Here is an 11,999-nt window from a genome sequence, read left to right on the forward strand (position 1 = left end):
TACTTCTATGGGAAAAGTATATCTGTACCTGCTATAGGTGCCAATAATTTTGAGCTCAAGCCTCAACTGGTCACTTTGTTTCAACAGAACTGTCAGTTTTATGGACTCTCATAGGAGGACCCCAACAAATTCATATCTGACTTCCTTCAAATCTGTGACATGGTCAAGACTAATGGAGTGAACCCCGAGGTTTACAAGCTCATGCTCTTTCCTTTTGCTATAAGGGATAGAGCAAAGTTTTGGCTGGATTCTCAGTCCAAGGAGAGCCTGGACACATGAGACAAGGTGGTCACTGGATTTTTGGCCAAGTTCATTCCTCCCCAGAAGCTGAGTAAGCTTAGAGTGAAAGTCCAGACCTTCAGACAGAAAGAAGGAGAATCCCTCTATGAAGCATGGGAGAAATTCAAGCAGTTAATCAGGGGATGCCCTCCTGACATGATTTCAAATTGGAGCAGGCTAGAGATCTTTTATGACAGCCTCTCGGAGATGGCCAAGATGTCACTGGACTATTTAGCAAGAAGACGCCTGAGGAGGCGAATGAGCTGATTGAGATGGTTGCCAACAACCAGTACATGTGCACTTTTGAGAGGAACCCTATGAACACTGGGACCACTCAGAAGAGAGGAGTCATGGAAGTAGAAACACTGGATACAATTTTGGCAAAAAATAAGCTCCTGTCCCATCAAATTAGCATGATCTCCCAACACTTAAGTGGGATGCAGGTTTCAGCTGTCAACACTCAAGATGCACCCTATGGACGAGACGTTGGTGATATTGCTCAGACCACCATGGAGGAAGTGAATTACATGGAAAATTCCTCCAGAAATCTCAATAATGATCCCTATACAAATACTTTTAATCAAGGATGGAGGAATCACCCTAACTTCGGGTGGAGAGAGCAACAGAGGCCTCCACAAGGCTTCAACAATAATCAAGGTGGAACCATTCAATATAGGTTCAACAACAGACAGTTCTAACCCTCTCAGCAGCTTGGAGATATCTAAGCAATGTCTCTCTAACCTAGCCACAATAGCCTCTGACCTTTTCATGACCACTCAAAGCTTTATGGAAGAGACTCGGTCCTCAATTCGGAACTTGGAGATACAAGTGGGTCAGTTGAGGAGTAGGATACCTGAGAGACTTTCTAACACTCTTCCAAGAAATATAGAGGTGAATCCAAGAGAAGAGTGCAAGGCCCTCACTACGGGAGAGGAAGCCGAACCGAAGGAGGAGGTTGTTGTGGAGGATTTGAAAGAGCAAGAGGCTCAAGAGTAGACTGGGAGTGCACTAGTACACGCCCCCAGTGAAGGTAAAGGAGCCTGAAGTACAACACTCTTTAAACGTGCAAAAGGAGACTGAAGATGAGCAAATTGCTCAATTCTTGGCAGTCTTCAAGAAGTTACAAATCAATATTCCTTTTGCTGAGGTGTTGGAGAAGAAACCTCCCTATATGGCCTGTTTCAAAAGCATATTTTCTAAGAAGAAGGCCTTGAAGGGAGATGAAACTGTGGTGCTAACCAAGGAGTGAAGTGCATTAGTGCAAAAAAAGCTACCACAGAAATTGTCAGATCCCAAAAGCTTCCTAATTCCCTGCACTATAGGGACCATTACGTTTGAGAAGGCATTATGCGACCTTGGATCAAGCATAAATCTAATGTCTCTCTCTGTGATGAAGAAACTAGGGATCTAAGAGGTACAACCTACAAGGATCTCATTGGAGATGGCAGACAAGTCCCTGAAACGGGCGCATGGATTGGTAGAGAACGTCCTTGTAAAGGTTGAAGACCTAAACCTCCCTGCAAACTTTGTGATACTGAATACTGGAGAAGGAAAGGATGATTCCATCATCCTAGAAAGGTCATTCCTAGCTACTAGGAGAGCCTTGATTGATTTAGAGAGAAGAGAGATAATTTTGAGATTATGGGAGGATCATATTCTATTTAAGATCCCCAAGCCTTATTCTCTCTCAGACAAAGGAGGAGGTACTAGCATACAACACTTAGTGTTTCAACCTTCTCTCTCAGTGGAGAGCCACTGGACATCAAACCTAAGTTTAGTGTTGGGCATTCACCATCCACCATTAAGGAAGGAGGTCTCAAGAAGAAAGTACGCAAAGGGTGGAGGAACAAGAAAATTTCTACTGAATACTTCTCACCTGGCATGAGAGTAGTCTTCACAAGAAGTCCAGTCATACGACACACTGTGAACCAGATCCTGTCTCTGGAACATGTTTAACTAATTCATAAGAGCATAGGGAGGAAGTTCACAATGAGGGGTGAAGATCTAAGCCCTTATGAACCTCCAAATAGGAGGTGTCCGTCAAGCCAATGACGGTAAAGAAGCACTTGTTGGGAGGCAACCCAACTATACGTATCCTATAGTTTACTTTCACTTTATTTTGTTTTATTTTCGTTTATTTGATTTTGATTTCATAATAAGTTATTTTCTACTTATTTTTCATAGTTTTCCTCATTTTTCTAATGTTTGTGATCATGTATAACACTCAGAACAGAAACAGAAAAGCATAGCAGGAAAAATAGTACACCCTAGAGGAGACCCCCTGCTGGCGTTAAATGCAAGTCTGGCGTTCAGTGCCCATGGGGGAGCATAGGAGTTGAACGTTAAACGTCCAAATGGGAGCAGTCCAGGACCAATTTTTGGTCCCCTTAGGGTGTTCAATGCCCATTCTTGGCGTTGAATGCCAGAAATTCAAAAAAAAAAAAGAGTTGGAGACCCCCTGGTGGCATTCAATCCAACCCGGCGTTCAACGCCTAGGGGGCAGCATGCTCATTCGAATTTCAGGCTTCTTTGGCCAATGGATAACACCCAACCACCAACCATTTCACCATTTACTCACTCTTATCCATTCTCTCTCCTCTTTCACCCACTTTTCCATCCACATTCATCCATCCTATCACCCATCATCCATCACTTCCCTTGATTCTCTCAGCCCATCTTTCATTACACCTAATCACCTCTCATCAATCCTATCCATCTCTCTTCCCAACAACCCCATTCAAATTCAAACTTTCCCACCCATTCTTCCTTCCCCATATCCGAACCAATCGCAACCCCCTCCTATAAATACCCCTCACTTCATTTACTTTCACCACACATTCACTACTCTTCCCCTCTTCCATACTCTTCACCATACACATTCTCTTTCTTTATCTCTTCTTTCTTTCCCCCCCAAAGGTCAAAGCCTACACATCATCCCTTTTATCTCCTTCATCTATTTTCTTTACTTTTTCTTTTCTTATACTTCTATTTGCTCAGGGACGAGCAAAATTTTTTAAGTTTGGTGTTGGATGCTCCATTTTTTTTTGCTTCTTCTATCTTACCTCCATGGCACCAAAGACCAGAGAGTCGTCAAGGAAAAGAAAAGGGAAAGCCCCCACTTCCGAGCCATGGGATTTCACAAGATTCTTCACCAAGGCCCATTAATACCATTTTTATGATGTGGTGAGGAAGAAGAAGGTGATTCCTGAGGTCTCCTTCAAGCTGAAGGACAATGAGTACTTGGAGATCCTATACCAGATTCTGAGACGGAGTTGGGAAATTCTAGCCAACCCTGTAGTGGAGGTTGGAGAATTGATGGTGCAGAAATTCTATGCCAACGCTTGGGTCACAAAGAAGCATGATAAAAGCGTGTACCTGGAACCAAAGAATTGGCGCACCATGGTCAGAGGGTGAGGGTGAGGGTGGTGTTATAGCTGCCAGAGCCACAAATGACCCTCATTCATACACTCGAAAGGTCAATACTGACTAAAGGTTGGATTAAGTTCTTGCTGACATATGTGTGCTTGGAGCTCAGTGGAGGAGGGATGCTCAAGGTCGGCCTTACCAATTAGGTAGGCTTAACCTTAGGCCAGTGGCTAGAGGATGGTTGGAGTTTATCCAACGCTCTATCATCCCTACGAGTAACCGCTCTGAGGTTACAGTCGAGCGAGCAGTGATGATTCACTGTATTATGCTCGGTAATGAGGTGGAGGTACATGAGGTAATTCAACAGGAGTTTTACAGAGTAGCTGACAAGCCTTCCACCTCTGCGAGGCTGGCATTCCCTCATATCATTCACTGCCTATGTGCAGCAGCTGGAGCTTATATAGAGGCAGATACCCTGATTAATAAGGAAAGACCAATCACAAAGAAGGGTATGGAGCACGCTAGGGAGCCCGTGCAAGAATCGCAGCAAGAGCCAATTCCACCACCTCCACAAGACATTCCGGAGATGCCCAAGAAATGTATTTCCTTCCCCATGACTACTAGGATCAGTTGACCACATCTTTAGGGGAGCTGACATTATCAGTTGATCAGCTGAGGCAGAAGCATCAGGACTAGTTTGCTCTCCTCCATCAAGTGATGAAAGATAAAAAAAGGATCATAGAGGAGTAGAGGACGCAGGGGCATGACATTGAGGAGTTTAAACGCTCCAGAGGATTTCCCGGAGGGAGCAGTAGCTGCCATCACTGAGGTGGTCTAGTTTCATTCTCCCTATCTTTATTTTATATCTATTTTCCTAGTATTTCTATTTGTTATCTGTTTTCTATTCTAGTTGCATGACCACTCTTAGGATTTCTTTTCTTTCTAGTAGTAGTTATTTTTTCATTTTTCAAGATGTCTTATGTACTCCGCATCAAACTTAAAAAGAAAAATCTATTGAAAAAGAAGTAGTAAAATGCATAAGATCTTGAGTTATATTCTGAGTTATTTTGATTACTTTGATGTGATGGCTTTATCTCTATTTTCTAAATGTATGAATCAACTGTGCATATTTGATATTGAAGTTGAGTATATTGGTTCTTGAGGAATAGGAATTTAGAGAAGTATTATTGATTCTCTAAAATAAGAAAAAGATTGATTCTTGAAGCAAAACAAACAGAAAAAACAAAATCAAATGAGAAAAAGGTCCAAGTCTTTGAGCATCAATGGTTAGAAGGGTCAAAACTAATCTAAAACTCAAAAGAGTAGTTTTCCCTAACCATATGCTTGTGGTGTGAAAGTGTCAAGTAACCTTTAAGACTGAACACTTATAGTCATGACCCAATGCTATTATAGAGTATGCCTAAGTCTCTGAGCACCACTGTCTAGGAATAAAATCAAAGAGTTCCCCAGTTAAGTGCTTGTGGTATTTATGTATCAAGTTAAGCTTGAAAACAAAACACTTAGAGTCACAGCTAGGCTCAAAGGTGCAAAGCTCCAAAAGAAAATAAAAGCTATAGGTGCAAAACACCAAAAGAAAATAAAAGCTATGTTCAATAATCAAGCTAAAGAACAGAATCAATAATATCATCCGAGTTCTAGTTCGAAAGGACACCAATATTTCTAAGCTTCAAAGGATAGTGGATGCAAAGCTATTGAGAAATAGAGTGTCATTAGCCCCACTCAGTAACTAGATCTGAGCTTAAGTGATAACTCGAGTCTTGTGTATTTTCTCTTCCTTGGTCCTGTATTATTTTGGTTGCTTGAGGACAAGCAATAGTTTAAGTTTGGTGTTGTGATGCGTGAGCATCTTATTCCCTTTTTTAAGTTGTTTTTATATTATTTTTAGTTAGATTTTAATTACTTTTACTTGATTTTAGTGAAAAAATCACCTTTGGATGCTACTTTGAATTTTTTTTTGTGTTTTTATGGTTTTATGTGAAATTCGGAGAAGCCTGGAGCAAGAAAGGAAAATGCTGTCAGCTCCCCCTAGGCGTTGAACGCCCACCTGGCGTTCAACGCCAGCAGGGGGCAAAAGTGAGAGGCGGGTTTCCCTCTCTGGCGTTCAACGCCCAATCCTGGCGCTAAACGCCAACCTGTAGTCCGAGTCACACAACAATTGGGCTTCCAAAGTGGATTTAGCACTTATTAGTTTATTTTATTTTATCTTTGTAATCTTTTATTTTAAAATAATATCTTTTAGGTTAGCATTTATTATTAGGTTAGTATTTAAAGGAGGAGATCAATTTGGTTTAGGAGGATCTTCCTTCTACATCTTTTCAGAACCCTGTTTTCTCTGTAAGTCATGAGCAACTAAACCTCCTGGTTAGGGGTTAGGAGCTCTGTTTATTTCTATAAATTAAGATTATTATTCTTCTATTTTAATTAATGTTTAATTCAATTCTAAGGTGTTGTTTTTGTTCTTAATCTTATGAATTTGGGTGGAACGAGAGTACGACCCTTATTCTACATGAGCTCTTGTGATTCTTGAGAGAGCTATCTCACTTGAGTTACAGCTTGAAAACACTCCTCCTAAACTGCTAATTACATGAACTAATTAGGATATGTGACATAAAATCCTGTTAGCTTTGGGTAATTGAGGTTTTTGTGGTGCTAAACTAGTTTTCCGAACTTCACCCTCTAATCTAAATTAAATGACCATGAGAGTGGCTTTTGGTGAGGATTAGAGGAGATTGAATCGCTAAGAGATTAGGGTTTAATCACTTATGGTTTGCCATAGAATAAATCATTCATTGTTAAAATAGTTGGTAAGACGTTTTGATTCAAGAAAATAAACATCTTCGAGGCCTTAACTATTTTTTCATCATTATTTTACACCAACCCTATTTATTTGCTTTATTTACTTATTTTTCACTACTTATGCCTTTTACACCAATAACCATCTTTTACTATTTTCCTGACTAAGTCCAACAGGATAATCATTGCTTGCTCAATCCGATAATCCTGGTGGAATCGACCTTCACTCACCTGAGGTATTACTTGGATGACCCGGTGCACTTGCCAGTAAAGATGTGCGAGTTCTTATTTTGCGCACAAGAAACATACTTTTTCAGGCTTAAATTAACCAATTTTATTCCACTTTTATTCCATTCGATGCTGTGATATTTTTGTTGAGTGATTTCAAGTCCAATAGGTGAGGATGGCTAGGTAGAAGTGGAAGAAAGCATGCAAAGTGGGAGGTTTCATGAAGAAAACAAAGGAGAAGCACATTCTCAAGTGAAGAATCAGTTAGTGTGCATATGCACACAACCTATAAACCCCGAGTAATTAGTAAATAACTAACCAATAAATTGATTATTAATCAAGTGATAAGAAAAGGGGATTTGATAATTTAATGTGATAGAGAAAATTAAAACGAAAATTTTGACACTAATTTTAAAGAATTTGCCCCTATATATATTTTAGAGCTTCAATTGTGAGCTTTGGAACTTGGTGGAGGTTGGGTGATGTTGCCTTCATGATTTTGGACCACTTGGGGCTGTGTTCGGTGCATTAATGGGTTCCCTTGGGTAATACGTGGAAATCAGTCATGGTATGGTTTAGGTTTCTCGTATGTAATATATAATGTCTTATGAAAACTTAGGCTAGATGACCATAGGATAGGATGAATGCATGTGCATATTAAATTGTTTAGTGCCTTAAGAATGATTGTGAACTAAGTTAGGAGTTGGTTGTTGTTTGATGTTGGGGATAAAGGATAGAATCTTAAATGATGCTTTAATGATAGATTGAATAATTGTGATATGAATGTGGTCGGTTTAGTGAGACTAGTTCTTTGATGATGATGTTGATGGTGATATGTAGTAACATTGGATTATGGTAATTGTAATAAGTATGATTATAAAGTATTGTGAATAAAACTAGTCAAATTGAGATCTGATTAGATATGAGGAATATGGGGCTGTGTGGTTGTGAAATAGTGTGTTTCAGAGTAGGGTATAGCTGTAGAAATATGATTAATGAGTTATGTTCTGTGAAAATAGAGGTTTGGATGATTTTATAAAAAATTGATTTTTAGTCAAAATTTTCCGAGTCATAATTTGGCTTCCAGACTCCCAAATTATTCCAAATTTATTTCATATGAAAATCGAGTCCGTGAAGTTTACGCCGTTTGAAGAGCGGAAGAAAAATGATTTAAAATGAAAAAGTTATGCGCGTCAGAAGTTTGGAGTACATTTTAGCATTTTGCTGTTCTACATAACTCGCGTACGCGACCACCTGCACGCGACGCGACCAACCTTTTCGAGTTGGGTATCTCGTGTACGCAAGCTGGGTACTTGCGTATGCGAGCATAGAAAATTGTACTCCCACACGTACGTGTGGCCCACGCGTACGCATAACCTTTCAGAAATGCACTCCTATGTGTACGCATGGCCCATGTGTACGCATGGCCCATGCGTACGTGTGACCCTGGTGTTCAGCAAATGAGATTTTTGGGATTTTAACATGCTTTTGAACCTCTAAATCTCTATTTTACACCATATGACCCTAGAACTGCATTGTAATGATAGTTAAGAGGATTTGAGCTAGGAAGGTAAGGCAACTTGGAAGTGAAGGATGATCTAGAGTAACTGAATTGAGATGTTAATAATGAGATTGGGGATGACTGTGTGTGGCCAAAACGGTCGAGATGTGTGTGGCCGGAATGGTTGAGAGGGCAAGGTTCGTGGTGGTTTACCGCTTGCCCAATGTCGAGATGTTATGTGGGGTTCGTGGTGGTTTACTGCCCACATGTTTTTAAATGAAAATGCTTTGTGGGGTTCGTGGTGGTGTACCGCCCACATGTTTTTAAAGTGAATGTTTTGTGGGGTTCGTGGTGGTTTACCGCCCACATATGTGTGTTGTTTTTCCAATTGATGATGTTGCGAGGTTCATGGTGGTGTACCACTCGCAATGGTGGGGTTCGTGGTGGTGTACCGCCCACCAGTTTTCAAGAGGATGATATCCGGATTAGCTACCGAATGTGTCAGGTTCTGGCAAAGTAACCGACATGTGAGCTCACGGCCAGTAGGAAAGGCATTCGTCATATGCATTTGTCTGTTTTGCTTGAGTTTGCATTTCTTGGGATTGCCTAATTGATAATCTATGCTTACCTGCTATATTTACTACCTGCTGTAATTGTATCCTAATTGTGTTTGGCTTTGCTTGTATTGTTTGTCTGTGCATTGGTAAATTTGGAGGGTTGGAGGAGGTAGGAGGTGAATTGTAGAGTTAGAGTTACATGAGACAATGAGTGGATTGTAATTTGAGAGATTAAGTTAGGATTGGGTTAGAACCTTAAAAACCTTAGATATCTACCCTGTTTATAGTTTCTGTTTTAGTTCTTTAAGAATTATAATCTGAGTGTCGGCATTCTAGGAATGTCTCTGGCTTTCTCAGGACCTTATTTATTATATAGGTGGGAAGCTTAACCATACTGAGAACCACCGGTTCTCATCCCATACAATATTGTTGTTTTTCAGATGCAGGTTGAGAAGCACCAATCTGTATTCTGGAGACTTGGATGAAGAGAAGAACTCTTGGGACTAAGGGACGTATTTTGTTTATATTTACATATGTATGTAGATTCTCCACCTTGTATTTTTATATTTGTCCCTCTTAGAGGTTGACTCAAAAAATAGGCTGTCTTTTTTCTGCTTTGGGTCATTTTGGGATTTTCTTATATATATGAATATATACTTATATGCTCTGGCCGGTTTATCTTTGAACCGAGTTGGAAGCTTTGTTAATTGTATCTTTGACACTCCTTTTTTACTATATATATCTTACGTTTCTTCGTACGCAAGTTTTTCATTTATGTGAGCGTTACGACCTTTGTTTTAAACTTTTCTTCAAAGGCTCCTCGGTATAAATTCCTTTCAATTAGTATATATATACTTTTAGAGGTAGTAATACCTTGCCACCTCAACTTTATGACTTAAGCATAAGACTCTGTGTAGTAGGGTGTTATACAACCATGTGCATACGCACAAGTCCTGACAAGTGACTTCATTAAAATGTCACATCGCTCACAATTTTGGAGGCCTCTTGGCCCAATTTTTGAAGTTTCTGAAGCTGATTTAGAGAGTATATCAAAGGGGAAACATTTCATATGAAGGTGGAGCACGATTACATACATTATTAGGAGTATGAGTATTTTAGAGTAGTGTTCTTTCAATTTTCTCTTAGGTTTTATTAGGGTTCATAGTAGAATTAGCTCAATTACAACTTTTGATCTTGGATATTTGCTTATTTCATTGTAAATAACCTTTGCTCTTCTCTTTAATTATACTACTCTTGTTACATTTTTCTCATAGTTAAAGTTACTTTGTTAATATCTCCAATTTTGATTTCTTGAACCTTTTATTTATGAATTTGGTATTTTATGGTTTATATATGTTTGAGTGAGTCTCTATTGTTGATTTTGTGCATAGATTAGTTATAGTTTTCATTATCTTTTGCAAATTGCTATGTTTTGCTTTTATGTCCACCAAGTGTTTGTGAAAATGCTAATTTTGAATTTTGAGTAGATTTACACTCTTTGGCTTGGGAAATGAGTAATTAGGATACTAGAGTCATAATGTCTGAAATTTAGTGGTAATTCTTGGGTTGTTAGTTGCTCTTGTGTCCACTAACGCTAGCTTTTTACTAAGTCAATAAGTACGTTAGCTAGGATTTATGGATTAAGATCAATTATGCTTGCTTGACTTACTCCTCGATGCTAGGGGTTGACGAAGTGAGATTAACTCATCATAATTACCATAGTTGTGGTTATGACAAGGATAATATTCCTTAACTCTCATTTCCAAGTCAAGGATTTTTTTTTTACATTGCACTCCATTTTCACTAGATTTGACCACATTTTCTTCTAATTTGCATTAATTGTCTTCTGATCCATTGTTAGTTGGTGCACGAAATTGTGATCTCAATGGCGCCAAAAACTTGGTACGCACAATTGTATTCTCAACTCTTTTTCACAACTTCGCACAACTAACCAGCAAGTACACTAGGTCGTCCAAGTAATAAACCTTACGTGAGTAAGGGTCGATCCCACGGAGATTGTCGGTTTGAAGCAAGCTATGGTCACCTTGTAAATCTCAGTTAGGCGGATTCAAATGGTTATAGAGTTTTGATAATTAAAAGATAAATAAACATAAAATAAAGATAGAGATACTTATGTAATTCATTGGCGGGAATTTCAGATAAGCGTATAGAGATGCGTTATTCCTTCTGAATCTCTGCTTTCCTACTGTCTTCATTCAATCATTCATACTCCTTTCCATGGCAAGCTGTATGTTCGGGTATCGCCGTTGTCAATGGCTACCTCCCGTCCTCTCAGTGAAAATGGTCCAGCTACAAGTTACGTAGGGCTAATCTTCTGTCGGTTCTCACTTGTGTTGGAATAGGATCCAGTGATCCTTTTGCATCTGTCACTACGCCCAACAGTCATGAGTTTGAAGCTCGTCATAGTCATCCCATCCCAGATCCTACTCGGAATACCACAGACAAGGTTTAGACTTTCCGGATCTCAAGAATGCTGCCAATTGATTCTAGCTTATACCACGAAGACTCTGATCTCACGGAATGGAAGGCTCTATTGTCAGGAGAGGCGACCATACGTCATGGACCAGGAACCCAAGAGATATACATTCAAGCTTGTTTTCATGTAGAACAGAGTGGTTGTCAGGCACGCGTTCATAGGTTGAGAATGGTGATGAGCGTCACATAATCATCACATTCATCATGTTCTTGGGTACGAATGAATATCTTAGAATAAGAATAAGCATAAATTGAATAGAAGAACAATAGTACTTTGCATTAATACTCGAGGAACAGCAGAGCTCCACACTTTAATCTATGGTGTATAGAAACTCCACCGTTGAAAATACATAAGTGATAATGGTGTTTATTGGCTTCGGCCGTAGAGGGGGAACCAGAATGACCAAGACCTAGGTTTAAGTTTGGTGTTGTGATGAGCGGATAATTTATACGCTTTTGGCATTGTTTCTAGATAGTTTTTAGTAGGATTTAGTTAGTTTTAAGTATATCTTTTATTACTTTTTAAGCAAAATTCACATTTCTGGATTTTACTATGAGTTTGTGTGTTTTTCTGTGATTTCAGGTATTTTTTGGTTGAAATTGAGGGACCTGAACAAAAATCTGATTTAGATGCTAAAAAAGGACTGCTGATGCTGTTGGATTCTGACCTCCCTACACTCGAAATGGAAGTTTTGGAGATACAAAAAACCAAATGGTGCACTCTCAACTGCGTTGGAAAGTAGACATCCAGGGCTTTC

The 11,999-nt window shown here is 39.4% G+C and overlaps 1 non-coding gene across 1 annotated transcript; it reads right to left on the bottom strand.

Annotated features, from left to right (window-relative positions):
- Positions 1–333: 333 nt before the first annotated feature.
- On the bottom strand, positions 334–442 carry LOC127740874 (small nucleolar RNA R71). The gene has a single exon (XR_008001730.1). It is a non-coding gene; the product is annotated as a small nucleolar RNA R71 (small nucleolar RNA).
- Between the last annotated feature and the right edge of the window lie 11,557 nt (positions 443–11,999).

The sequence above is a fragment of the Arachis duranensis genome, chromosome 7 (genome assembly GCF_000817695.3).
Source record: "Arachis duranensis cultivar V14167 chromosome 7, aradu.V14167.gnm2.J7QH, whole genome shotgun sequence".
NCBI lineage: Eukaryota > Viridiplantae > Streptophyta > Magnoliopsida > Fabales > Fabaceae > Arachis > Arachis duranensis.